Here is a 26738-nt window from a genome sequence, read left to right on the forward strand (position 1 = left end):
ATTATGGGAGAAATCTACTGACAACTAAGCAAAAGGGTTTTGCTCAAGTACCTCTAACCATTGCAAAGCAGTACCCTCCAGTGGTTAGAAGAGGGGTACGGTGTCTGGGGTGGAGGGAGAGGGAGAAGTGTGAGCAAAGGTAGAAAACTTTATACCATTCAGTAAGTGAATGCCCACACAATACATTTGTCAAAATATATCTTTGTTTACTGTGCAGAAAAAATGTTACTGCAGAATTCCATGTCAGTTATTTCTAAAATGGGGGTTGTTCAATGTCTTTCGATTGTGACCCTGCCAAGTTAATGTCACTGAGAGTCTGGGTCAACCAGTGCCTCCAAGCAGCAAGGTGGACCAAGTGTGGTTACTGTGTCTCAAGCTAAATGTGCATTATACAGGGAGTATGCCTCGCGTTAAGGGATCAGTGCTTGCTGTTTAACCACAATAGGTAATTGTTCTCTGTTACAGGAAAGCAACAACAAGCTGTCAAAATGTTTGGAAATTATTTTAGGAGGCAAAGTTCACTAGCCACCGTGATGAATTCGAGAGCAACCCCCATTTACTAGGGAAAACCTCTTCTCAGCTGTTGGATCCTGACCCTGAGGGTGTATTCTGGGGGGTGAGGGTGGGGAGAATGTAAGGAGATGTAATCTAAGAGGGGGTGATGAGATGTCCCTCAGAGAGACATGGTGTCCCCCTTTTCCTTTTGAGGATACCCCGTCCCTGCCTAAAACCTTAATGGCGTTATGTTATACTTGGACGTTGTGCAACTCGCCACAATCTAACTTGCCCTCAAAGTTTGATGAAAACCTCTTTCCAACTTCTACACACAAGTCCTCTACAACAGACTAATTTTCAAAGAACAATTACGGCAATAAAACGTGGTGGTCTAGTCTCTGGAAGAGGGCTCATGCAGCCAGGAAAACTCAATACCCGACAGCTGAGAGGCAATGTGGCACTGGCATGCAGAGGACAGTTAATCCAGGCTGCAGCCAAGAGTTCGATAGGTCGTTGATGTAGAAGCAGCAGTGGCGGAAACAGAACTACAGGAGATCTTGTGCAGACTGAGGAGGGGAAACCAAAGACTCCAGGGCTGTGGCAAGAGGCAGGCCCGCAGAGGGAGGCGAGAAGGAGACTACTGCTGTAACGCACACGGGAAAGACGCCGAACTGCTATAGACTCTGAATACTCTGAGAAGGAGTGAAAAATGGGATCCCAGTGCCGGTGAGGAGAAACGCAGAGGGAAGCGGGAAGCCTGATACTGCTGTAACTCGCCCAGGGAGAGACGCCAATTTGCTGAGAGAGCCAAACACTCCAAAAAGAAATCGGAAAGCCAAAAGGGAGCTTGTCTACCCCGTAAGCCCAGTAAGGGGGAACCTTGGGGAGACACCGAAGCATTGGTGAATAATCATCCAACCGGGGAGCCCATGAGAAAAGTGTTGGGATCCCGGGAAAGTTATCAGAGTTTGACAAGGACATTGAAAAAAAAACACAGAACCCTGTTGTCTCTGAAAAAACTGTACAAAGTAATAACCCATAACAAGGTCATATATTAACAGCAGAAAATCAAGATTCCTAATTACAAATGAATTCAGGGGCAATCCGGACCAAATAAAATATTCACAGGACATATTTACAAGTAAATATGTATGTGCAACTTTAGTGAAGGGCTGATGAACAGTATTACAAGCAGGCACACGTGTGTGAAATCAGGCAGCCCTGGCAGGAGAGTGTACCAGGCAATTGCAAGTGTAAGAATGCAAGAAGCTTTGGCAGCAGAGTATATCAGGCAATCACAAGCATGTGAATATAGGGAAAACCGAGAAACCATGGCAGGAACGTATGCCCAGTATCCTTACAGCCCAAAGGCCAGTGATAAATATATGAATTTGATAATGATCACGAGGAAAGACGAGAACTGTTATTGTCATGAAATTGTGAAGGAGAAGCCAAGGGAAGGGAGATACCCTCTGGTTTAAGGAGCAAAATCCTTGAGAGACTTTTGGTTGGAGTTATTTCTTTTTGAAAACCTTTGAAACAGTGAAGGCCAAAGATGGTATCCTTTTCACCTTAAGATTTATTACCTTAGTTTGAGGGTCAGAATAGTACTTTGGATACTGGACGTTTTTGTTTTGGACATTGTAACACTGATTGATCTGTTTTGAGTTTAGGTAGGGAAACGCCTCTAGCGCAGGGACAGTAAAGCTTTTTCCCAAACCCTTTTATTTTATTAATAGGTCTTTAGCCAAAACTATGTTTAAAATGTATCCAAGTTTAATTTCCGACTTCTCACACCAGTCCGGTTTGGCAAAAACGATTATAGAGAGGAGAAAGGAGGTTGCGCCACAGGAAAGTTGATTTTAAACTTAACAGATGTGATACTGGATGGTAAACAAATGTGAGTTCATGTTTTGGTATAGTGCAACTGTCTCTTAGCAGATGGCGCGCATGCAGTAGACGAGCAGGGCAGCCAGTGGACCTACAGTGCTGGTCAGGTTTTCCTTGGGATCCTCTGAATCTCTCTTGGATGATTTCCTTCAATTCATGAAGTCTTTTGTAACAGTAGTGCTCTGTTTCTACCGGTTACAAGTTCTGTCGTCTAGTGCCCCTTACTTTCATGCCCCATTGTGCAGGTCAAGCAGTAAACCATCTTTTGGGAGTAGAGGTCTCTTGGAATCGCAACTTAATTGCCCTGCGTGTCCAGGTGAGGGAGCGCCACTCGACACTCCCTTTTGTCCTTGCCAAAGGCTGGAATCTGCAGATCCCAGCAGTGCTGTGATATCCGATCCCGTAGTATCTTTGCTTAACTTAACATAGCCTCTTGACCACCTCGCCTATCGGGACCGAATGTAGCTCCTGTCTTTTGTCCCTCATGTCTCTCAGGAGTCCCTCCCTATCGGTCCCAGGTTTTGTTAGTTGGGGTTTTCCAAAGGATCTCTATCGCTGTAGTAGTGGCACTTCGCCACCATTGAGCATGGTCCTCCTGCTGATCCGGCACCTTTGTGGACTCTATCAAAATGGATCTCCCTGTCTGCCTCACCTCCCAGCAGCTGTCTCACCAGGCGCTTCAGTGATGGCTCCAGATCCCTCAGGGATTCAGTTTCTGTACTGAGGAGCCCCCATATCCGCAGATTATTTTGTCTCCCTGTTTTCCACATCGTCGAGCTTAGCCATCACCCCTTTCTCCTTGTGTTCCAGCTTTTTCACCTTAATTTCTAGGGCCATGTCGTATAGGTCAGCCAATCTACGATTGTGCCCGAGGGTCTTCCCCCGATCCTTCACCGTTGAGACCCTGTCTAGGATGACCCCAAGGAGGTCTGTACCTCTGTCCGGAATGCCTTAAGTTCCAAAAGGATTGCTTGCACGTCCTGCTTCAAAGTGTCCATGCCCCCGGCCAGCGACATCGCCCCTGCATGTTTTTGTGTTTCTGCGGATCTGCAATTCTCAGGGACGTTTTATCCTCGCTAATATCCCCTCTTTTAGGTGCTAGCGTGCTTCTTGCTGAGTGCCTCCCTGTGCAGCCGCCCTCCTGCCTCTCTGGGGGGGGGGGGCTCTCACAGCTTGCACTCTGCTAGGTTTCACCTCGATCGAGCAGTTCGTGGTGGTTGTGTTTTTGATCTGCTCTTTGTAATCAGTCTATGCCAGCAATTCGCCTCGAGGCCTGGGTCTGCTTCTATCTCCTCATATGGTTTCCCTGTGTGGTATCTCCTGTATGTGTCCGTCCCCCCCGCCGGGGAAGGATTCTCTCCTTCCCTTTGTAGCACATTCCACCATGCCCTCCCCTGCCCCCCTATCCCTCTCAGGCAGTTGTGTGGGCTCCCCTTCACTGTGCGATGGTTTATGGGCTGGGGGGGTCGTGCCTCCTCAACTGGCGGCTGCCGGTCGCTGCTTGGGTCTCCTCCCCTCCCCACGTTATACTGTGTGCAGGTGTCTTCTGAGCTGCCCCGCTGCGTCTCCTTGCGGTTTCCACGTTTCTTGCCATCCCTCAGCGGTTCTCCTCCATATGACTGTCTGACCTCACAGCTGTGTCGGCAACAGCAGGGTCCCTTCAACCTCTGGGTGGCCGCGGCCTCCAACGGGCTCCCTCTTCTCGAGGAGGCTGTTGGTGCGCAAATGTTTCCTCCAGCGCCTGTGGCATCTCAGCAACACCGGCCGTAGTGCTCCTGGCTCCTCGGAGAGAGCGCGACTCCTTCCTTTTGGTCTCGCCAGCCGCACCAAGTCTTCCCTTTCGCGTTGCGCACCCTTCAGGGTCGTCTATTGGGGTTTTTAAGTCATTGCTGGTCGTCCTTGTCGGACAGGGTGAAGAGTGCCCAGCTCACAGTTATCTTGGTCCGCACCCCCTAGCAGCCTGCTATTACCTTTTTAAATTGATTGCTGCTACTACATCCCTTATACTAGCTTAGTCGTGATAGTGTTGGGGAGAAGTTGGACCCCCACTGGGCTTCTGGGGGTCCGAGCTATGGGAGGCCCCAACACCTCCCATTCTGCCCAAAGATATGCAGCAGAGTCCCAAGCAGGCAGCAACATGTTCCAAACTGCGTTTATTTCTGGGCAGACCTCACAGAATTGGACCAGCTCCCCGAAACCGATCTCATCTTGCTATTGGCTGCTAAGTGATTGGTTACCTATGGAGCCCTTATAGGAAGCCTGACCATTGGACGTTAGGACTTTTGCGCCAGTGGGTTGGTTTAGCTGCGCCACCCCCATTACCCAATTCTAAAATTGTTGCAGTATGAATTTGTTCCCATCAGTTTTAGCTGAAACAGGCTTTTCGCCCCTGGGCTCTGTGTTCATTGGCCAGAGCTGAGCCATTCTTGTTACAATTATGTTTCAAATGATGTGCGAGTCTTGTGAAAATGTCTTTAGAAAGGAATCTTATCTTACTGTAAGAGCTTGGCGGCTGCTGCTGGATTTGCAAGGAGCATTGATGAAGTCAGCACGAATCCCCACTGCGGCTGGTGTTCAGTGAGACAAATGCACTTGGCTGTAATTTTCCTGAAACATGAATTTACAATGGGCAATTAGATCAGGTTAATTCATATAGGCATCTGCAAGCCTTTAAACAGGGATTCTTGTGTTTTGTAGATTCTAGTATTGCTGCATTGATAGCATGTAGGTTGCAATGTTGGTGAAGTGGGTGTCTTTCAGCATATTTGTCACCCATGGGTGCGCTGGGGCCTGGATCAAATGATAAGTGCGTTCCTTGTTCTTCCTGCTGTTCTTACTGTTTATGCGCCTGGGGTGAGGGGGCAGGAGTTTGATCTCGATTTTCCCTCTTCAATAGACTGCTCTGCTTTTTTAAAAATATAATTGCTTCGTAGAATCTATTTTAGGAGGTCAGTCTCTATTTTATTAATTTTAAATCTCATGATTTGATTTATAATATTGATTTATAACTTTGCTTGCATTTTGTGTGATTCAGCTGCACATTTCCCATAAGCCTTTTAGTCCCGCCCCCCTTTTTTAGACTCTGTCAGATGCATCAGCGTGTCTAAGGCAGTTTGTGCCGGTCCGTGTGCAGCGCTGGAAGATACATATTTAGGACCTCCACCTCAAAATTCACTCGAAGTACTGATAGCCCGGGACTCCATTAATACTACGAACTCTAGACATAGTATGTCTCGAAGTTATCTAATTATAAGAATCCAGCATAACTGTAAAGTCAGGCTGGATGCCCTAGAACGGGATGTCGCATACGAGGTCCCAGTGTTAACTCATACCGGCATCTATCCCTCTATGTATGATCGGTTGACTATAAACAGTGACAAAGCATTATTAAACATTGAGGGATCTCCTACTATAGAGAACCACTATGCTGGAGCTAGCATGCCTTCGGAGGCTTTGTTTCGGGTCCATGTTTATCCCTCTGTATCTATGCTGAGCTTAGTACATGCTGCTACAAGCCAAGCCGACCTCAACAGCGCAGAGAAGGCTCCCCATATTGCATCCATAGAGGAACAAAAACAGTATTCAATCTAGCTGGTGACTCCTCTCCATTTCGCCTTTCTTAATACCCGTTCACTTAAGCAACATGGAGTAGAGATTGAGGACCTTCTTATTAACTCTAGTCCAGACTTCTTGGCAGTTACGGTGTCCTGCTTCAATGAGACTATCCCCTCTGAGGCCACTCGAGCGATTGCTGCCAATTACTGAATTTTTACGGCCGACCGTAAATCTGGCCACCGAGGGAGGGTTAGCCTTACTGCAAAAAAAAGTTACACTGCCATTCTGTGTCACACGAGGCACCGGATGACTGAGAGAGCCTAATAGTGAAACGTAAAACATCAGAAAGTGTCAATAACTATAGTCCTTATTTACAGACCACCTACGGTACTTCCCCTCTTTGAAGAACAGCTGCTGAGTCTCTTGAATAAAACCACCGAGGTGAATTCTCCTTTTCTTGTGATGGGAGACATCAACCATTGGGCAAAGGCACCCTCGGATAATTACACCTTGTCCTTGTTGGGTGCTCTCAATGCTATAGGGTTCTCACAGTGGGTGAATGGACCAACCCACATTGGGTGGCACACCCTCGAATGAGTTCTTTCCCATCATCCACCAGTCTCCAATTTAGTTGTCAATCCCTGTATTTGGACTGATCACCATTTGCTAATGTTCTGCGTGAACATTCCTGTGTCCCCGCCAAAATTGGTTGCCAATCCAAGACTAGTCATGGAGACTAGAAACTGGAAGAACATTACCCCCTGCTAAATTATCAGCTATGCTTAGATTAAAGCTTGGTCTTTTGGAGGAGTATAATATGGCTGATGAATTAGCCCAGCACCTCAATTTGGAGAGTGCCATTAATTCATTAGTGCCTATGATAAGTAGGCGTGTCAAGCCTGAGACACATAATAAGTGCTGGTTCAATGATACCATTGTTGAACTTGGGCACCAGAAGAGATCAGCCGAACCGGACTGGCATCAAAATCCTATGCCTGCCACTTTGGCTTCCTATATACTCCTGGTTAAACAGTTTAAGGACGCTATTATTTTTGCCAAATCTTCTCTTTATTATACCAGGATTATGCAGGCTAAATCCAGCTCCAAGGAGTCGATTGCCATCCTGAAGGAATTCAAAGGGAAACCAGGCACTAAGGCTGCTCCCATAAAAGGACTCTGATTGGTGTTCATAAATTTTTCACTGATAGAGCTTTGGTGAGATGCAACTTTATCGAGAACATTGGGAATTCATGCAAGGAACCCCATAACTGACCCCACCCAACCCGGCCCACCACCAGATCTGAATAAACCCGTATTTCAATTCATACCTAGTATTGAGAGACTCCAAGATTTTTGCTAGTATGAAACCTACTTTGTGGCGGGGGAGTTGTATGTCCATCAAGACTCTTTATTGGATGCTTGTATGTGTTGAGTGTTAGGCAGAAACCTGTGCAGTTCCCTCTGGGACCACTGCAAAAGATTTAAGACTACAGGTGTTTGGCAGTAAACCCACTTGGTAGCATTCTGTACCACACAGATTCACTTGGTAGCTGTGGCTGAGCAGTCAGACTTCCCTCAAGAAGAGTTAGGCAGTATACACAGTATTCACAATAGGTCAAGAGCACACAATAGAACAAGTAAACACTGACCAGGGCTTGGTGTAAAAGAGATATAATTATTTATTTAAAACCACATCTAGAAAAACACACAGGCACTAATAGTAAGCAATTCAAAAACACGGTCACTAAAAGATATACACTCCCTTAAAAGAATATTAGACAAGTCTTAAGTAAAGCCCCACTTATTTTCAGACAGCGGTGAGCGCTTAACGCAGATGGCACTCTAATAATTCGTTTTAAAAGGGAGAGAAAAGCAGAGAACAAATTGAAACAGATCCCAACACTTTTACAAGAACAGAACAAGAGAGGAAGGCAAAGTAAAACCGTGAATTGAGAGTCAGTAGGCCGGATCCGCTTTAAGAGGATCGAAACAAAATGTGTCCAAGGTCACACGGTTGCAGTGCACAAAAGTCTTGTAATGGTTCAAAAAGGAGTTGGATCAAAGAAAGGGACCAGTTAGAGGGTCAAGGCGGCCAGCCCAGTCCAGAAGGTTAAGGAGTTATTATTACCTTGTTGCAATCTTTAGAAAGGGAGGCCTGGCGGACACGGCACCTTAAAGTGGTGAGAACACTCCAGCGGGGGCAGTTGTTCCTGGCAGCGGATGCAAGTCGGTGCTTCGTTCGGGGGAAGAGAGGATCTTGTCGTGGAGGAAGACCGGAGTCCGTTGCACTGCCAGGGAAGAAACCAGCCGCAGAGTTTCTCAGGTACAAGGAGTGGTCTGTTGATTCGTGGTTCAGTGGTGAGTGGCTATCCGGCCGCCGGGGTGCTTGGCACGGGCAGTTTGACCACAAACCGGGCTGGGGTGCGAAGAAAGAAAGGTAAACTGGTTGTGCCCAACAGTCAGGGGAAGAAGCCCCTCCAGCCGGGAGATCTTCTCTGTCGTCGGGAAGTGGTGAGTCGGTTCTGCAGGGCTCCACCGGTGGTGTTGTCGTGGTAGGTCGGCTCAGCTTCTGCCTCGTCGGATTCTCAGGTCCTGTTGCGACTTCTGAAGTTCCAGTCCCCAAAGCCCTGCTTTTATGCAGCATACCCCCATTCACTCAGCCTAGCTGTCAATCAAACATGCTCACCACTTGGGTCAATCACACAAGAGTGCGACTTGAGTTACCAAGGTAACTCAGTCCAGGGTGCCTAAACCCCCTCGAACACCCCCTGTGGTACCCAGATAGAGTGGCACCACTTTTGGAGGCTTCTGTGGAGAAGCCTGCCAAAAAGTGGAACAAAGGGCTCGACTTGGGTAGGAGTCACAGAAGAGAACACAAACGCCATTTTAGAATCGAGTCTTGGCAAAAAATACCAACCGGAGAATTAATATTAATTAAATAAACCGGCGGTATGTTCGAGGCTATGAGAATTAAATAATTAAAGTTGGTAGCCTCGAACAATGGGAAAATCCCATAGGCAAATATTTGCAGTTGAATATAAAAAGTAGTTTCCACTGCCACCAGCCAAAACTCGATCAGGGGGGACGGAGACGTGCCCCCTCGACTAACAGACCCCGACCAGTACGTCCACAATATGATGGTTTATACTGGTTTCTGTTAATAATTTGGGACTAGTAAAGCCAATGGTGACTTTACATGCCCTGGGAGACAGTAGTCAGTCCCAGGGTATGGAGTCTATGGTGGGGTGTCACTATGACACCCCTGTGTTACTGCACGGAGTGTGCTGTGTAACACTCATAGTAAAAACACATGAGACCCTATGGAGTAAAGGACCCCATAGCCCATAAAACACATTAACAGTCAAAGGAACACCATAAATCATGTCCAAGAGTGGGAGAAAAAGAGTCTCACTCTTGGCAGGAGAAAAAAACAAACTCCAGAAATCCAGCAAAGCTGCTGGGGGACTCAATAGGTTAGGAAATTCAGCCTAAAGAGAGAATTCTCCCTAACATTGAGTCCCTGGGTGAAGAAACTGGTTAATCTTTCATTTCTGGGGAATCTGTACCTCGTACCCTTAAGGAGGCTTGATTACCCCACTCCTGAAGAAAGAGAACCTCGAACCGATGTCCATAGAAAACTATTGTCCTATAATGTGCCATTTCTTCTTAAAATGCTGGACAAGGTTGCATATCTTCAATTTAAGAGCTTAATTAATAAAAACGTTCTTGGCTGCACATCAGTCAGGCTTTAGAGCCAGGCATGGCACAGAGACTGCCATGCTGGATCTCAAATCAAGCCTGTCTAATATGGTTGATCTTGGTCAGCCTGCCCTCTTGATGCTTCTTCACCTGTCCGCCACATTTAATCTGGTGGATCATGCCTTATTAATGGACAGGTTGGAATTCATAGTGGGTTGCCTCTTTGTTCTATACCAGCACTTATTACATGTGGAGTCCTGCAGGGATTGTGCATTTTCGCCTTCACTGTTCAGTATTAATAGTATCCCTTTTTTGAGACTTCTGGACAGCCTGGGTGTCCTTTATACCAACTATGCTGATGACACCCAGATCGTCATGATGCTCTCTGGCCTGTATGCACAGGATTCACTGGAAATAAATGCCTTTTATTCTGCCATCCAGGACTGGATGGCAGCCATTTCTCTGGCTCTTAACACCAGTAAAACCGAACTGTTAATTGTGGCCTCTCGCCCTAAACTTAGCATCTCCTACATCATTGCAGTGGCAAAGAAGGTGAAACCCCTCAGCGTTGTCTTGGACGCAGAACTGACAATGAACCAGCACGTTCCTCAGATTTGGTCTTGTGGCCTGATTAATAAACTGCTCTATCACTTCCAGCCGCTTCTGTCGCATAAAGATGCGTCCATCTTGGCTTCCTCCCTGGTAAAATCCCGTCTGGACTATTGCAACGGACCTCAGAGCGGCTCCTCCATGTCTATCCTAGCTGCATTGCAAGTCATCCAGAACAGAGCTCTCTGCTCTTTCTGGCTTAGCCAAACACGCCCATATAACTGCGTCAAGGCGGGATCTGCACTGGTTGCTCGTGAAACACTATCACACATAAGATTCTCATGTGTACTCATTATTAGTGTGTGAGCAGTACAGCTCCAAAGTAAATTAAGGACCACCTAAAGGCATATGTACCTTTTTTTTAAATTATTTTTTTTATTTGTTTCAGTTGAAAATTACAACTTTACAAATATTTATATATTACAATTAAAAACAAAATTAATTTCTGCCATAAAACATTATCTAAAAACACATTTGTCGAACATGAGGTAGATTAATGGACAATATTCGGATTTTAACAAGGTAAGTCATTCCATCCTTAATATTTGGTATCACATACTCAACAAAGATCCTACAATCAATATGCTTTTTTTCTTGCCCTATTACAAACGCTGTTAGCAAGCTCCTTTAAGAGATTTTTTTTCACATAAGGAAATGCTATATCAAGCAATTGTATTGTTGCAATACAAGTTGAGATTTTTCTCGCACTGAAAATTTCACACCATATTTCATCATGGGTGCGGTCAGCATATTTCCATGTCAAGCATTTTACTAATTTAAGACGCTGTGAGACAAAGGTTTTACAAACCATTATGATATGTACAAGTGTTTCCGTTATGGATTTATCTTTGCAAAAGCGACAATAGCTCAAATCTTTTGTAACCAATCCCCGTCTTAGCAGGATTTCGTTAACCGGCCATAAATTAAGGCGTAAACGCAGAATGTTCAATCTTAAATTTATAGATGGACATTTAATAAGATAATCAGCCATCTAATCTTTATGACCAAAGAGATTTCTATTGAAATCCTTTAATGTTAGGCAACTTTCTTGGGTGACAGACCAATCAGTTTGGTAAAGTTTGGTCTTAGCCCGATTCGGATTATTAATTAAGAGGTCAATCGAGATATTTGCTTTTGCGAGAGCATTCATAAAATGTGTCCTCCATTTTAATGGGAATGCGTGGTTCGATGTCAAAAGATAATTCACTAGAATGGCTAAGCTATCTCGATTAAGTATACCCATAATACATTTCCTTAAAAGAATACACATTTTCCATGTTACTTGAGCATGGATTGACAAAAGACCAAGTTCAAATCTCAGCAACATGTTAGGGGTGCTCTTTGGCAACCCGAGTAGACTCTTCCAAAACTTTGCTTCAATACAGTTCCAATATGTAGGGGTCCTTGGGAGCACAGATTCTAAGCCATATGTAATCACGGGTAATACTTTTTGTTGGTAAAATCTCATAATCTGAGTACAGGTGAATTTGCCAAATCTTGCATGAATAATCTTCGCTTGAGAAATAAGTTTTACTAATTTGGTTTGAATTGTTGACTCAAGTGCATTTTCTGAAACAGAATTATTAAAATACACTCCCAAATATTTATATTCTGCGATAATTTGTAGCTTTGTTACATATCGACCATTGAGGTTTATTCCATGGTGAGGATTTATGCTCACCAAGGATGATAATCTGAGTTTTGTTGTCATTCACTGTGAGATTATTTTTCGTAACATACAGATCAAGGACATTCAGTAAATTTTGGAGCCCAGAAGGAGTTTGAGAAATCAAGACTAAATTGTCAGCATACAAAAGCCATGCGACGGCTTGATTACCCAGCTTTGGAGGATCAGATTGAGCCACTCAAAATCGTCAGCTAGGTCAAGTAAAAACAAGTTGAACAGGGTCGAGGCAAGTATACATCCTTGCTTTAATCCTCTCGCAGTCGGGATCATTTTAGATAATAAGCCCTCTATATTTAACTTCACCTGAACAGAAGTATTGCAGTGTAATAAGCTCACGATTTTTATCAATCTCTCTGGGCAACCATATTTCACCAGTTTTCTCAGAAGTAGCACTCGATCAACAGACCTTTTTGCAGTTTTAGATCTAAGGATCAATCTAGACTTGTGCAGCCCAGGTTTAGGCTGGTGAAGTCTGTTGGATCTTGTTTTGATGTTCAAGGGCCTATAGTCTAGAATGTTCTCTCCACTGTCCTCAGAACAGTTGAAACGACAACCGAGTTCAAAAAGAGGTTTAAGACCCACCTCTTCAACCTCTCTCTTGATTGAGCTCCCCCTTACAGACTATTCTGGCTAACATGTCCACTTTGTGTGTTGCATCTGGTCTGTTCTGTGTACGCCCTGAGGCCCTTGTGCATGTGGCGCGTTACAAAAGTTTAAATAAAATTCACAAAGCACTACAGTCGAGCATCAGATAGATGCCATATCACTCAGCAGGAAATTTGTGACGGATGATATTTTCTAAGCTTTGTGATATTCAACACTGTGGAAGAATTGAACTATGAAACCTTAAACAAGTATGGTGGTGTAAGGTGAATATTCATCAGAAATTGATTAGCAACTGATATGAAATAATTGAATAACTTTTTGTTTGTCTCAAATGTTATAAGGTGTTTTAAATCTTTGAACAGGCCTCCATGATTTGGATTCTGCAATTAAATCTAGGTGGTCTATGACGAATAGCTTGGCTATCTGATTATCCTGACTGATGCCTTTTATTTCAATTTGCCCTTCCTCTAGTAACGTTTCCACGTTTTCTCTTCATGGCCCAATACAAATAATTTTGTGTTGTGACCATAACTGGTGAAGTCTCTCTCTCTCTGTATATTTCCATAAACAGTTAAGGTATGTCTGTGATTAAAAGTGTTCTCACCTTAGGATGCGGTAACAATCCCAAGCATAACTCAACCTGTAATTCATTTTCTGCCACTAATTAGGGTATCAAAACATTAGCCATATTTTTCATCTAACTACATCAGAACTCTTTTTTTCATAGGTTTTTGTATGGACACTTAAGACTTTGTGTATGGAATGCCTTCTCTGAAGACCATTTGAGTCACTCCTTTGATGATTAGGTCACAAGTTGAGTATAAACACATTCAGTAAACTGCTCAAGTGTTAACTTTTCATCATAATTTCCATCTGGATTAACTATTAAACCTGTTCATGGAGTAGCACTTACTCTTGACCAGCCTTCCTATTGTGTTTACTCATCAAAGTATTTGTCATGATACCTCCTCGGGCAAACTGCTGCTCATCAAGTTTTCTAGACCATCCCTTCATTACCAAATGAGTGACTTACTGGAAACCTATTTCTGAAGGCATGAGTTAATTTGACAAAAACAAAGAGGTGATGGCTGGAAGGTTTAGAATTAATCTTAACCACTGGCAATGCTCTGGGCAACCCTCCAGATCACCGTTCTTCGCCTGCCAAGCCATTACAGAAGGGAAAGACCATATGCAAATCAGGCTTGGCCCCACCCCAAAAGGGGCAGTCCAGCCCGAACTGCTAGGCCACATCCCTTCTGCACGAGACCACAAGCATCCCCAAACATGTTTCGCCCTTGTTGGGGCTCATCAGTGAGGAGTAGCTTGGGTCTCTAGGCCCAGCAGGCACGGGACCCACGTCTGGGCATACCCGTCCCACTCGGGGTGACATAGCAAAAACAAAGAGGTGATGGCTGGAAGGTTTAGAATTAATCTTAACCACTGGCAATGCTCTGGGCAACCCTCCAGACCACCGTTCTTCGCCTGCCAAGCCATTACAGAAGGGAAAGACCATATGCAAATCAGGCTTGGCCCCACCCCAAAAGGGGCAGTCCAGCCCGAACTGCTAGGCCACATCCCTTCTGCACGAGACCACAAGCATCCCCAAACATGTTTCGCCCTTGTTGGGGCTCATCAGTGAGGAGTAGCTTGGGTCTCTAGGCCCAGCAGGCACGGGACCCACGTCTGGGCATACCCGTCCCACTCGGGGTGACATAGCAAAAACAAAGAGGTGATGGCTGGAAGGTTTAGAATTAATCTTAACCACTGGCAATGCTCTGGGCAACCCTCCAGACCACCGTTCTTCGCCTGCCAAGCCATTACAGAAGGGAAAGACCATATGCAAATCAGGCTTGGCCCCACCCCAAAAGGGGCAGTCCAGCCCGAACTGCTAGGCCACATCCCTTCTGCACGAGACCACAAGCATCCCCAAACATGTTTCGCCCTTGTTGGGGCTCATCAGTGAGGAGTAGCTTGGGTCTCTAGGCCCAGCAGGCACGGGACCCACGTCTGGGCATACCCGTCCCACTCGGGGTGACATAGCAAAAACAAAGAGGTGATGGCTGGAAGGTTTAGAATTAATCTTAACCACTGGCAATGCTCTGGGCAACCCTCCAGACCACCGTTCTTCGCCTGCCAAGCCATTACAGAAGGGAAAGACCATATGCAAATCAGGCTTGGCCCCACCCCAAAAGGGGCAGTCCAGCCCGAACTGCTAGGCCACATCCCTTCTGCACGAGACCACAAGCATCCCCAAACATGTTTCGTCCTTGTTGGGGCTCATCAGTGAGGAGTAGCTTGGGTCTCTAGGCCCAGCAGGCACGGGACCCACGTCTGGGCATACCCGTCCCACTCGGGGTGACATAGCAAAAACAAAGAGGTGATGGCTGGAAGGTTTAGAATTAATCTTAACCACTGGCAATGCTCTGGGCAACCCTCCAGACCACCGTTCTTCGCCTGCCAAGCCATTACAGAAGGGAAAGACCATATGCAAATCAGGCTTGGCCCCACCCCAAAAGGGGCAGTCCAGCCCGAACTGCTAGGCCACATCCCTTCTGCACGAGACCACAAGCATCCCCAAACATGTTTCGCCCTTGTTGGGGCTCATCAGTGAGGAGTAGCTTGGGTCTCTAGGCCCAGCAGGCACGGGACCCACGTCTGGGCATACCCGTCCCACTCGGGGTGACATAGCAAAAACAAAGAGGTGATGGCTGGAAGGTTTAGAATTAATCTTAACCACTGGCAATGCTCTGGGCAACCCTCCAGACCACCGTTCTTCGCCTGCCAAGCCATTACAGAAGGGAAGGCGAAGAACGGTGGTCTGGAGGGTTGCCCAGAGCGTTGCCAGTGGTTAAGATTAATTCTAAACCTTCCAGCCATCACCTCTTTGTTTTTGCTATGAGTTAATTTGAGACTTTAAATACCTGATAAAAAGATGCACTGGTACAGAATGTTCATTTTTGCCACGTAGGTTATATTATGATATTCGCACTTCAAAGTCCTGCCCATTGTCTTTTCAGAGGCACTTGTACTCCACTTAAGATTGACCTGGTTGCTAATGTTCTTGGATCAAAACACTGAGTGTTCCAAAACGTCCTTAGCATTTCAAACAGTAATGCAGCTATGCCTAACTTTCCTGGAAACAGTGCTGGGTATACAGCCATCCTCCTACGTCCCGTCCACTTTTCCCCATGCTGCATGGGCGTCCCTCGCTAGGGACGGGAACAGGACTTTTTTCACTTAAAAAAAGCATTTCCCTTTCACATTTAAAGTCGCACTGAGGCGTGGCTACCAGAACATGTGCTCCGCTGACTCCGTCGCCACACCTCAGTCCTCTTTTTCCATGTCGACGGAAGCAGACGCAATCCACTGCACTAGTGGTTGAGGCCTGTTCCCTCGTAATTCCATGTGCCATCAATTCCCCCAGGAAAGTTACTTCTCACGTCCGTGCCCGTCGTGCACGAATTCGCTCCCGGCATCGCATCGTCGCGTGCTTTGTCTCCAATGTCTGGGTGAGGATCATGGTTGGGAAGGCTGCTCTGCCTGGGATGTGCTCACCCTGTGGTCACTTAAGAATCATCTGGCCAGATGGAGGGAGTGATTTTCCTGGTCACTGCCAGGGCACTTGAAGGAATACATACGTAAGTAGCCAAGCGGAAGCTAAGTACCCTGTTCAACAAAGCATCCTACAAGGGGGATTCCTTTCCTGGAAAGACCCTAAGTGGGAGGGATCGTTCAGATCCTGGTACCAGTTAGGCTCAGAAAACTGGTCTTCGGGATGAGTGGTCGCAAGATCCTACTGCGTCCCAGACTTGGGGGACTGCAAGGTTCTGACCCCAGGAGTACTACCGAGGGTTATTGCCCTGTCACCGGGGCCCAGGCTTGAGAGGGTGCCGTCATGCAAATGCACTACCGGGCGCCAGCCGAGGATTACACGCATTCCAGGTTGGTAGCTGAGGTGCAAATGAATGCCAAGCAGCAGCTTTGGGGCAACAAGGCGCTTACTCATGCAGGTTCCTCACTGAGCTCCAGTTTCCTGTGCATTCCTGTTAGGACAGACAAAATGGCGGTTTTGGGAGATAAGATGGCACCACATGAAGAGACACACCCAGCCCCAAGGTCCTCGGGCCGTATGCCTTTGATGCAAAGACATCCCCAATATACACACCACAAATATCGTGGTGTACGGCATACCCGGTACCATCGGTATTGGTCCATTATATGGAGGCAAGCTATACGCAGGCCACACAAGGGGCCAGTAGGCTACAGCCCACAGCAAACATGCTTGCAGCACCAGACCACTCTTCCCCCTGCGTGCAACGAGCAGTTTTTTGAAAAATGTATGACCCTCATGATGTCCCAGCAAATGGTAGGAATACTTAAAGGTCTCATAAAGGAGGTCAAGCCGGTATTTCCTCCAGCTTTGGTGAAAGTGCTGCTGCTGCCGGCGCAAGCGCCAGCTCCGCTACAGATGCCACCAGCATCTATACAAGTGCTTGCACAGACACCACCCAGGACAGAGCAGTAGCACAAAGGGTACCTGAGGCTCCAGCGCAGTGGTCTCACAACAGCCGAACCCCACAAGTCAATGCTCTGAGCCTCCAGCTGGAAACCAGCAAAGGGGGGGGCCCCCTTCAGATACAGACGAGCAGGAGGATATAGAGGGATCCACATCTGTAAAAGCCTTTCATGACATGCTAGCAGGATTGTCAGTGTTTAGGAATACTGCAGCCTCAGCAAGAACAGCTGGAGTCTGACGTCCTGGCAGAGGTGCTAACATTAAGGGCATCTAAAAGGATGTAGAGACATTGGCTACAAAGGGAGGGACCAAGCTTTGCACGACTCAGTCAACTAATAAAAGGCTGGATGCCAAGTATAGGCAGGCAGAGTGCGACTCCATTCTGTTACCGTCCCACCTGTACCCGCATTCTTCACTCATAATGGCTGCGTCAGTGTATGCTAAGCCACAGGCGTCCACTGCCTCGACAACCACGACATCCCTGTTGGCAAAGGAAGACAGGACGTTGGAAGACTTAAGAAACAAGGTTTACCTTAATGCAGGCCTACTTCATAGGCGGGCAAATGCAGGCGCCATTCTAGCAACCGCAAACCAGAATCTTTGGAGAGAAATCTGACTTTCTACATGACCTTCCTGTTTACAAACAGGCCGCATTCAAATCTGCTATTGCAGAAGTCAAAATGGTGGGGCAGGACATGATGGAAGCTGTGGTGGCCCATAAAGACCCAGCAGTGCGGCCCATCTGCATAGCCACAGATATGAGTCGTGGATTTTGGATCATCCATGAGGGGATGGAGTTATTCTATTCCTCAACAGATGAGTAGCTTAACAAAAAGAATGCGAGTTCCCAGACAGCTAAGTCCTTAGCTATGTCAGCCAAGCCGGCATCTTAATACCTTTGGGCAAGTTCAACGCAGATCTGACAGATGGAGACCATTTGGTGGTTTGCAGGGGTTTCTGGAGTTCACAGCACGACAACCCAATAGATTCTTCCAGTCCCCCTCCCAAGCCCTAGCCTCAGATGAAAGGATACAAGAGGGGGACATCCGTGTTCACAGCTCTCCATTGGGGGGGCAGGCTTGCCTCTTTCGCTCAGTTCTGGTGTGGTCATTTTGCTGACCTGTGGACCATTTCAGTGGTCTTGATGAGTTCGGTCTTCCCCTCCCTCCTGTCCCTCTGTCCTCCCCACCCCTCTTACAGATTGGGACTCCCACTCTTCTGGCAGAGATCTCCGCTCTGGTTGCTAACAGGGCAGTGGAGGGGGTTCCTCCATCTCGGAGGCCATCTGGCTTCTACACAAGGATTTTCGCCATTAAAAAAAAAAGAACCAGGCGCGCCTGAGAATGGTGCTTGATGGGTTATTCTTCTACCGATATCTACCCAATCAAAAATTTAAAATGGTTACGCCCGGCACTGATACTGGAGTCCCTGGATGGGGTGAGGGGAGGGGAGGACTACATGTGCTGCCTGGACCTCAAGGAGGCTTACCTCCATGTCCCGATATGGCAGCCTCATCGATGTTCTCTCCGATTCAGTTATGGGAATCCATTTCCAGTACAAAGTACTCCTGTTCGGGTTAAATTCGGCCCCTCTGGTTTTTTTGAGACTAATGAATTTCGTGGCTTCACTACTTCGTGCCGAAGGACAGGATATGTACTTGTGCTTGGACTGGCTAATCCGAGCGATGGCGCCAGGTGTGGTGCAACTTAAAATCAGTGTCTCATGAACATTCTTTAAAAGCTGGAATTCTCTATCAATCAGCGCAAGTCACAGCTATCCCCCACTCAGTCCTTGGTTTTTCTGGGCTTACTGTGGGACACGCAGGAGCAAAAGATTTTCCCTACTCCAGAAAGGACCAGAACCTTGTGGTCTTCCATTGGTCTTTTTCTCAGCAGAACATCGACGACCGCATGCTGGTTCCAACATTTGCTGGCGATCGTGGCGGTTTGCCTCCTGGCGGTCCCCTTTACCAGGCTCAAGATGAGAAGAATTCAGTTGCATCTGGTGAGCTGCTGGGACCAGAAGAGTGACTCAGTCCACCATGATAACCATACCGGGCATCTGCACCCAGACCTTTTATGGTGGACAGAGAACAACCTCTCCGTGGGTATGCCTTTTCTACAACCGACCGCATTGATAATGATATGACTTATCGCTAGAGGGCTTGGGTGCCACCCTAGGCAGCCACTCAGTTCACAGGCTGTGGTCAGCCATGAACAAACGCAACCACATACATTTGTTAGAGCTCAGGGCTATAGAGCTAGCGTTGAGAGCTTTTCCACCACTTGTCAAGAACTGGGCAGTCCTCATGCAAACTGACAGTTCAACATGTATATATTGCATCAACAAGCAAGGGGGAACAAGAGCCTCTCTGCTGTGCAGGCTAACAATCCAGATATGGAAGTGGGACATCGCTCACAACATTCATCTGGCGGCTGTCCATCTTCTGAGGGACAGCAATGTGGAGGCAGACTAGGAGATGACAACTACGAATGGGAGATATGCCCCCAACTCCTGGGCAATATATTTGAAGCATGGGGCCATCCGTCTGTGGATCTTTTTGCCACAGAAGTCAACAAAACATTCGAGCACTTCACATCCTGGATCGGCAGGGGCAAGCGCTCTCTGGGGTGACGCTCTTTACCTGTCGCAATAACCTTTGGGCCTAAACGTATCCGCCAACTCCATTAATAGAGAGTCATGCAGAAAAGCTGGGAATTCCATTGTCTTTGCCTCATTCTGGTGGTGCCCGAGTGGCCAGCTGGAATCTGGTACTGTCACCTGGTATGACTGGCTTCTCAGGGGCCCATTGCACTTCCATTGACGGGAGCCACCCTACTCTCACAGCAGGGGGGGCACCCAGCTTCAGAGAAGCTAGCCCTAGCGGCTTGGTTCCTGAACACGTGACTCTGCAACACTTACAATCATCTGAGGAAAATCTGCTAATCATCCAAAAGGCACGTAAGGACTCGGCACGGAACCAAATTAAAAGCAAGCGGGCAAGCTTCTTTTTCTGGGTAATAGAACTGGTTAGACCCTAGGTCTTGCTCCCTGGACCATGTACTGTTCTCAGTGCACCTCGCCAAGTCTGTAGTGCAGGTGGGCACCTGTTGCACCTATATGGCAGTTAAAGGGGCATACAAAAACTCAGACTTCACGTCCTACTCCACTTCGAATCCATTGGTGGAGAGACATTTTACAGGACTGACAAAGCTGTATGCACTGATTAAGCGCCTGCACCTGGTCTGGGATCTAAACCTTATGCTCTTGCGCTTAGGCCTTTCAAGCCAAGAGACATTTGACTGGTCACCATCTAAACGGTGTCACTGGTTGGTCTCGCATCAGCATGCAGTGTCCGAGAAATAAATGTGCTGGTTGCATCTGAGCCATACACTACCTTCCGCGAGGATAAGGTTGTACTTCACACTCATCCAACATTCCTGCCTGAGGTGGCCTCATCATTCCGTTCAAACAAGGCGATTGTGCTTCCAAAGTTTTTCCCCATTCCGCAGTCGGAAAGGGTCCTGCTCTGTCTCGATGGACTCTGAAGTTCTACCTGGAAAAGGACAAAGGAGCTCTGAAAGTCTGATGCTTTATTTGTTACCTTTGGAGGATCAAAGCAAGGCCCGCAAGCCTCTAAAGCTTCCATAGCAAGATGGATGTTGCTAGTGATCGAGGAAGTGTACAAGGGACAGAACAAGGGTAGTCAAAATCTACATGCCCATCCAGTCAGGGCAAAGGCTACCGGAGTGCCGTTTCAAAGGCATGTGCCTTGCCATGTCATTAGCAGGGCGGCCACATGAGCTTCCTTGTCTGCTTTTTGCAAGCATTATTGTATGGACAGCAGTGGAAGGTCTGATGTGGCTTTTGGCCAAGCAGTGCTGAGGAATCTATTTGCATAAGGCTATAGGTCGCCTCTCCTCCCTAAGGGCTAATCATCAGTTGTAATCGCCTATTCCGGTATGGAGGAAAGGGGACAGGACGTAGTAATTATTACAAGTTACTCACTGTAGTCCTTAGTCCCCTTTCCTCTGTACGACCCACCAGTCCCCTTAAAAAATGTAGTTGGTCACCAGTCTTAATCTGGCCAACGTGCAAAAGGGAACTGAGGTGTGGTGCCGGAGAGTGGAGTCAGTGGAGTGCACTGTCCGGTTGCCACACCTCCACACGCCTTGAAATTTAAAGGGGAAATGCTTAACTTTGTGGAAAAAAGGTTGCATTGCTGTCCCTAGCCAGGGACACCCATGCAGTATGGAGGAAAGGGGACCAAGAGCTTGGGAGTACGTTAGTCACTACGGTGAGTAATTTGTAATTTATTCCTGAAGTCAATGACTACAAAAAGGGTATTCACCCACCTAGCTCTAAGACTTCAAAAACAATGCGAGTATGATGCAGGGGAATGGCTTGGTGCTACATTAGTACAATAACTTGCCCTGGGGTAATGAGATTATTCATATTATTCATCTTCCCTGATTAAAATCCATCAATAATTTCACCCTCTTACCCCCCATCTTCCACTATGGGTCTTAGCCATCTCGTTGCAGCAGTTTCCCTTTCATTTTTGTGGCCCACCAAAACCACCTCCATCCCCGCTACCCTGAAAATTATTTTTTTTTATTCCTGAACCAGGACCCTTGTAAAAATACTGAAAAAATCGCAACGAAACGGCTGTTTCGACAAATGTGGTGAAACTACTGTAACAAGGTGGGCGGGTTCCCTCCAACCCTCCATTCTCTACAGGCCGCCTATTATATTTTGAAGTTATTTCCCTTGTTTTGGGCAAGGGCAGAATGTGGGGGATACATAGCTAGTGAAAGAAACATTGCTGCGTACTGCTTCTCGTTCCAGTTCTCCCATTGGCCACCCCCAACCAATCTGTGGTGGCCCATCAACTTATTGTTTCTAGATGCACCACAGACACTCATTTGGCCCATCTCACCAAGAAGAGAGCCCTTATCCAAGCCCGCATCTCTGCGGCATCTAACAACTCGGCCGAACTCTTTAAAATCTGCAAGGAGCTTGCCAACCCTGCTGCAGTCTCTACCTCTCCTATCCCCTCCCAGGTCCTCTGCACTGCACTGGCCTCTCACTTCATCTCTAAAACTCAGGACATCCTGTCCTCACTCTCCTCCTATCACCTCCCTCCCTCTCTTCCCGGCTCTTCCTCTTGCCCTTCTGCAGCCACCCCTCCTCCCTCCTTCTCTGCCTTTCCCCTTTTTTCTGCTGACGAGGTTTCCAGACAAGTCCGATCTATGAAAGTCTCGTCTAAACAGGTTCACCCCTGTTCTTCCAAAACAATCAAGGACCACATCGACTCCCTGGCACCTGCCCTGGCTGACTTTTGCAACCACTCCTTCGCCTCTGGAGTCTTCCCATCCCCCCTTAAGCATTCCCTTGTGCACCCTCTTCTTAAGAAACCCTCTTCTGACCCCTCCTGCCCGGCTAACTATCGCCCAATCTCCATCACTCCCTTCCTGGGCAAGCTCCTGGAGAAACTGGCCATCTCCCAGCTTAACCTCCATGCTGAATCTGTTGGTAGTCTTCATGATCATCAATCTGGCTTCAGAGCTGCCAGAAGCACGGAAACTGCTCTCCTGAACATCCGTGAGGACTTGCTCTTGAACCTCGACTCCAACACTCCGTGTGTTCTCATTCTGCTCGATCTCTCTTCTGCCTTTGACACTGTCAACCATGCCATCCTGCTCAACCGTCTCCGTGATAACCTGGGTATCACTGGTCATGCTCTGGCATGGCTGACATCTTTCCTCTCCAATCGTCCCTCCCAGGTCCAACTGGGGTCCTTCCTATCTGACATCTTGTTCTCCACCTGTGGTGTCCCCCAGGGATCCAATCTCTCTCCCTGGCTGTTCAACCAGTATCTGGCACTCCTTGCCCACCGCATCGCCGCTCTCTGCCCCAACTTTCAGTGCTATGCGGACGATACCCAGCTCATTTTCAGGCTACCCTCGGCCTCCTCCTCTCCTTCCCTCATCTCTGACTGTCTGTCTGCTATCCAGTAATGGTGTGCCGCCAATGACCTCTGCCTTAATGCCAGTAAGACTGAGATTCTACTCATCGGCACACCCACTCCCTCCTTCCCTGCAGCTCTCTGGTCGGCCTCTCTCGGCCCTCTTCCTGCTCCTACCTGCAAGGCAAAAAACCTCGGGGTCATCTTCGACTCCACACTCTCCTTCTATCCTCATATATCTGACGTCTCTAAGAAGTCACACTACCAGCTGCACCTCCTCAGAGGTATTCTTCCCTTCCTCTCCTTCCCCAGAAGCTCACTGTCTCCCGAGCCCTGGTTCTCTCATAGCTGGACTACTGTAACAGCCTCTATCTTAATCTGCCTGCCTCCACTCTCCGCCCTCTGCAACTCATCCAGAACAGAACTGCGCAACTTGTCCTTGGCCTCAAGCCCAGGGACCGTATCTCTCCAGGACTGAAATCTCTACACTGGCTCCCAGTGGCTGCGAGGATGAAGTTCAAAACCCTCTGCATTGTCCACAAGGCCTTCTGGGGCCTGGGGCCTAAATACCTTCAACTCTCTCTTCCTAAATATCTTCCTTCCCGAGCCCTTCGCTCATCCGTCTCCAACTCCCTCAGGATCAGCCGCTTCTTGAAACAACGAGCTGGTGGTAGATCTCTCTCCGCAGCAGGGGCCTCTCTCTGGAACAGCCTTCCTGCCGCCCTGAAATTTGAGGAGAACCATCTCCGGTTCCGGAAGCACCTCAAAACCTTCCTCTTTGCTTCTGCTTTCTCTCTCCCTCTCCCCTGCTAATTCTTCACTGAAACTGCACTGAATCTGCAACTGGGCCACTCTCACCGACCTCGGTCCTGGGCCCAGCCACTCTCCACTTGCACTGCCTCCCTGGCAACCCCTGCACTGCGGGACTGTCTCTGTATCCCTACAGCCCCCCCTTCCCAGCACTTGTCTGCACTTACCCTGCACTTGCCACCAGCTGGCCCTTTTCTTGTACTGCACTTCCCCCCTCCCCTTCCCCTTGCACTTCTCCCTTCCCCCTACCCCTGCACTTGCGCGATCTGAATGACACCTGGCCTAGTAGGATCGTTGTCTGTCCTCCCCTTGTTTCCCCCCCTCCCTGCCTCGTCGCGCCTTGAAACACTTGTGTATAGGCGCGTTACAAATGCCATATCATATCATATCATTAACAGGCCTGGAGTGCCTTTCTTTTCTCAATATACATTATGAGTGAAAACACTCAGTGATTGGCGATGCTTTGATTTTGAGGTTTTCTACCCTACCAATCACTACTATTTTGTGATATCCACAGTGGTTGAGACCCTCTGCCTTAAGGCCCAGAAACTCCAGCACTCATGTGTAGCAGTGCCGCTACCCCATAGCCACTCTTACTAGCCAAAGTATTTCCTTCCAGTCAGGCTATTCTAGGGAAAGGAATGTTATTTTAGACACTCAAGGTCGGTTGTGGATGTTGTCTTGTTTTTATTATTTTCACTGAACTGGAGATGGAGAATTTACACCACTTGAGGGGCTGGATGTGTCAAATTATCTGCTATAAGGAACTCATGGTGGCAACAGTAAAGACAGACACAAGTGATCGCAGTTCAAAGGTGTTAATTAAACTGTATAAATGGGTGAGCAAAACACCTAATCTAAACCTAAATCGAAGATGGGAGCAAGCTACGACCATCAAATAATATGGCAGTCCTTGTGGCGCCTTCTCAAATAAAAAGGGCCTATACTGAAAATAAAACCTTACAACTGTTACAAAATAGTGTGGGATAATGTTCAGGAGAAAAAAAAGTGATGAGTCGGGATGGTATAGTGGGGGGGGTCTCCCTTCCCTGCGTTTTTAGCATGGGACAAGGCAGGACTCTCGAGCACAGCACACTCTTGGGCTTCTCCAGCATGAGCTTACAGTCAGTTTCCAAAATATGAGGGCCTTCTTTGGCCAAGTCTTTTACACCAAGTCTCTTGCCTCAGAGTGCCTGATATGCTATAAACAACAAACAAAAAGTTCCTTTCAGTAATCTTCCCGTCGGGTGATTTCCCCTTATACGTGGATCCACTGGGCTCCAATCCTTTTTTTTCGGTGTTACCCAAATTGACTTTTACAATTGAGCTTTTGTCCTAATTGACCTTCACAATTGCCCTTTATATTATTTTTGTTATTTTATATATGTATTGGGTTGGTTTTGGATTATAAATAAGTGGATTGAGTGGGGGTTGCAGGTTTTTTTGGATTGGGTGGGGGGGTTTGCGGCGGGATTCCCCCTGCAAATATGTCCTACTTGACCTTTTAAATTCTCCCAATGTCAATTGTGAATTAGTATACATCCTTTTTTTCAAATGTTGGCTTCCCTTGTCAGGTTCACATTTGCCAGAGTCACTTCCCTTAGCTTCTTCTAGCCCCCAGTCAGGCTGTCTCTAACACATTTTCAATTTGTATGGCATTTCCCTCAACTGGGCGCACACACCGATTTCAGTGTCAAAACTTTGGTAATGGGTTAAGGACTTTCGATTGTATACAGGATTTCAGCTCAGCGCTTGTATTACCACCTTAACTCTTTGGTGCCGGCCTTTCCTACAACCTCTCCGTATTACAATGTTTACAAAAAAAAGGGGACCAGCCAGAGTCATTCGAATGGACGCCCACGTGGCACCGTACCACTCTGCAGCTGGTCTTTCCCTGTTCTTTAAAGGTTCACTAGCAAACAAGTTCTTTGTTCATAACATGTTGCCGTTTGCAACCTTCACTCAACACCTTCCGGTTTACTATCTGTTCTCCCTCCGACTCACTGGGTGTGCTGAACTTCTTGTTTCTTGTCTCTGGAGTCAAGGACGGTACCACGGTACCAAGCACGTCTCCTCGCCTAGGTTATCAGTGCGGGAGGGTCCCGTGCACCGTTGACATCTGTTGTACCACATGTCAGCTGAGGTTTCGCAGGTTTGGGACGAAAAGGGCAAGGTCCCTTCCCTCCTTGTTGTCCCTTCCGGTCTCGCCGCCTTCCTTCTACGTTTGTACTGCCGTCCTGGTATAGCTGCTTCCTCATGCGTTTGTCCTTGCTCAAAGTGTGCTCTTGTGCTCCACCTTTTATCCCTGTGGGTAAGGGAAAGGGCCGTCAGGTGTGTGTAATTGTCAATTGCCTGACTCTGCTTGACCCTTGTGTTGGGACATGTCAGGTAAACAGCTCTGGTGTTAGTCCGTTGTCTTTCACAGTGTAAAAGTTTTTGTGTCGGGAGGGGCCATGAGGGTAGAGCTTCTAAATAGCCTACAGGCTAAGATGGGGGGGAAAAGGTATTTTAAGGAAGGGGGCACTGCGTCTCACTCCCCAAAGACCCCCCCATCCAGGTGATCCTCCCCCACTTGTCCACCCCTAGGAACTGGATCCAATAGTGATGGCTGTGTCCTGGCCACCTGGATGACAGATCTCCGTAGACTAGCGGCTGAGTAACCTTCAGGTATTTCGCACTGCCAATATCTCTGTTGCAATATTTTAACTTTTAGAAATAATTGTCCATCTTCACCTTTGCTTCTCTTAACTCCTACAAATTGTAATCTACTTTTGAATCAGCTTTCGTCGAACTTGGCTGCTGCAAACTGCTCTTTTGGCAGTGTAAACTCCATTTTGTATACTTGCCATCACAAAGTACCGTCAATTCTGCTACCTTTTGGAGGTATCTGCAGTTTTCATTGT

The 26738-nt window shown here is 47.4% G+C and overlaps 1 protein-coding gene across 1 annotated transcript in view; it reads left to right on the forward strand.

Moving 5' to 3' along the window:
- The window catches only part of SPTLC1 (serine palmitoyltransferase long chain base subunit 1), a 1178456-nt gene that overhangs the window by 1092526 nt on the left and 59192 nt on the right, over window positions 1–26738 (forward strand). The gene's annotated exons all lie outside the window — the stretch shown is intronic.

This window comes from Ambystoma mexicanum, chromosome 6p, assembly GCF_040938575.1.
Source record: "Ambystoma mexicanum isolate Mex_15411 chromosome 6p, UKY_AmexF1_1, whole genome shotgun sequence".
Lineage (NCBI taxonomy): Eukaryota > Metazoa > Chordata > Amphibia > Caudata > Ambystomatidae > Ambystoma > Ambystoma mexicanum.